Below are 3,013 nucleotides of genomic sequence, written 5' to 3'. Positions count from 1 at the left end.
GGGTGGTGGTAATTTTTTGTTTTTTTTTCGTTGAAAGGAAAGAAAGAAAAAAGGGTGAATAAAGGTGAAGGGAAGTGGTTCTATTTTTACTGGAATGAACTTATTGATGGACATCACAAAAATTTATTTTACCTATATTTTTTTTTTACTCATCGAAGAAGACAACACAACACATATAAAAGAAATCATCACAATATTATTATCCACAGAATGATCGTTTCACAAGACACTTTCTAGCTCGACTGACTCTTAAGACTGAACAAGACTCGACTGACCCTACTCTCTCTCTGGACCACAGCCTCTTCACGTCCCTCTGGACCAGAGGGATCAACTGTGATTGGCACGCCGATTATTTAATTAATCGTACAGCCGCTGGGCGCGCGCTTGGCGCGTCATTTAAATGGGGTTAAACGCACACCGCGAGAGGCGTGGGCTAGCGGTGTCTTACAGGTATCGCCACACAGTGTCCAATTCATAGCCGGGCCAAAACGACCTCCTCCCACCGAGAAGGACGTGAGGTGGACGTCCAAGCTGCGGGAAGAGGTTTCAAGGCTTAAGGCTTGTTGTCCCTAAGTGCAGCCCAATCGGCATGCCACAGTGATAAAATGCGCCGACAAATGACCGTGCTACAATCTGATAAAGGGACACAACAAGAAGCCGTCCGAGGCTGGAGGACCACAGCCTTGTCTGCGGCATCTGCACCTTCGTTCCCAGGGTTACCGAAATGGCCAGGAACCCACATGAAGCTAACTGGAGACCCGTCGTCCACCAGCTGCTTAAGAGAGTGTTGGATCCGGTGCACGAAAGGGTGAACCGGATACGGATCACTGAGGCTCTGGATGGCACTCAGAGAATCGGAGCAGATGACATAAGCAGTATGTCGGTGGCGGCAGACATAAAGAACAGCCTGGTAGAGGGCAAAGAGCTCAGCTGTGATGACCGAACAATGGCCATGTAGCCGGTATTTGAAACTTTGTGCACCGACAATAAAAGAACCCCCGACCCCGTCATTGGTCTTAGAGCCATCTGTATAAATGAAGGTCATATTAATGAACTTCGAACGAAGTTCAACAAAACGGGAGTGGTATACTGAACCGGGAGTAACCTCCTTTGGGAGTGAGCGGAGTCAAGGTGAACACGAACCTGAGCCTGGAGTCAAGGTGGCGTGTGGCTCTCGCCCACTCTAAAGGTTGCAGGGAGTGAAAAATCAAGGTGTTGAAGGAGGCGACAAAAGCGAACTCCAGGGGGTAGCAGGGCAGAGACATACAACCCGTATTGACGATCGAGAGAGTCGTCAAAAAAGGAACGATACGATGGGTGGTCGGGCATTGACAGAAGCCAACAGGCGTAACGACAAAGCAGCATATCGCGCCGGTAGGTGAGTGACAATTCACCGGCTTCAGCATGAAGACTCTCGATGGGACTAGTATAAAACGCTCCGATCGCAAGCCGTAAACCCCAATCTTGTATGGAGTTGAGGTGGCGTAAGATGGACGGCCATGCAGAGGAGTATACAAAGCACCCATAATCCAGTTTGGAGCGGACGATCGACCAATATAGGCGAAGTAGGACTGTTCGATCCGCTCCCCACGACGTGCCACTGAGAACACGGAGGACATTTAGAGAACGGTTACAACGGGCAGCCAAATATGACACATGTGGAGACCAACTAAGTTTCCTGTCAAATGTAAGACCTAAAAATTTTGTTGTCTCCACGAATGGGAGAGCAACGGGGCTGAGTTGTAAGGACGGTGGGAGAAACTCTTTGTACCGCCAGAAGTTAATACAGACCGTTTTCTGGGCAGAAAAACGGAAGCCATTGGCGACACTCCAAGAGTAAAGACGGCCAAGAGAACGCTGAAGACAGCACTCCAGGAAACATGTACGCTATGCGCTGCAATAGATGGTAAAATCGTCCATGAAAAGGGAGCCTGATACATCACCTGGGAGGCAATCCATTATTGGATTGATCGCTATGGTGAAGAGAGCAATGCTCAAAACAAAGCCCTGTGGCACCCCATTTTCCTGGCGAAAGGTGTCTGACAGGACAGAACCCACACGTACCCTGAACTGTCGATCCATTAAAAAGGAACGAATAAAAAGAGGGAGGCGACCGCAAAAGCCCCATGTATGCATGGTGCGGAGAATGCCCACCCTCCAACAGGTGTCGTAAGCTTTCTCGAAATCAAAGAACACAGCCGCGATCGGGCGCTTCCGCAAGAAGTTATTCATAATGAAGATCGACAAGGTAACCAGATGGTCAACAGCAGAGCGGCGCCTACGAAATCCACATTGTACATTGGTAAGTAGGCGTCGAGATTCGAGCAGCCAAACCAACCGAGAGTTAACCATTCGCTCCATCACCTTACAGACACAGCTGGTAAGCAAAAAGCAAAATGGGTCGATAACGGGAAGGCAAGTGCTTGTCCTTCCCCTTCTTAGGAATCGGTACAACAATAGACTCGCGCCAGCATGCGCGAACATGTCCTTCAATCCAGATGTGATTGTAAGTACGAAGAAGGAAACCTTTACCCGCAGGAGAAAGGTTCTTCAGCATCTGAATATGAATAGAATCAGGCCCCGGAGTGGAGTATCGTGACCAGGCAAGTGCATTTTCGAGTTCCCGCATGGTGAATGGGGCATTGTAGTTTTCACAATTCTAGGAGTGAAAAATGTGGAATGCTTCACGATTTTGCGTGTCATCCTTGCGCAGGAGCCATGCTAATCTTCTCTGTATCGTTCCAATTTTAGTATATGTACTGCCGAAGTGAGTACTTTGATGCTTGTGAAAGGGGGGGGGGGGGAGATGAGGTGTTGTCTCCAGGGACATAGGACATGTTGCAATGGGGAGGGGGCCATTCGCACCTATGCAGTTCACAGAAGCTAGGATGGGAAAGAAGGGTACAGATGGTGCACGCTGTGAAGCAGTAATTAAAGTGAAGAGTTCTGTTGGGCAGCATGTTCTGTTGGGCAGCATGTTCTGTTGGGCAGCATGTTCTGTTGGGCAGACTGC

The 3,013-nt window shown here is 49.0% G+C and overlaps 1 non-coding gene across 1 annotated transcript; it reads right to left on the bottom strand.

Annotated features, from left to right (window-relative positions):
• Positions 1 to 2,668: 2,668 nt before the first annotated feature.
• Positions 2,669 to 2,775, bottom strand: LOC126293835 (U6 spliceosomal RNA). The gene has a single exon (XR_007552360.1). It is a non-coding gene; the product is annotated as a U6 spliceosomal RNA (small nuclear RNA).
• Positions 2,776 to 3,013: the final 238 nt, after the last annotated feature.

This window comes from Schistocerca gregaria, chromosome 10, assembly GCF_023897955.1.
Source record: "Schistocerca gregaria isolate iqSchGreg1 chromosome 10, iqSchGreg1.2, whole genome shotgun sequence".
Taxonomy (NCBI): Eukaryota; Metazoa; Arthropoda; class Insecta; order Orthoptera; family Acrididae; genus Schistocerca; species Schistocerca gregaria.
This window is presented reverse-complemented; position numbering and strand designations above follow the sequence as displayed.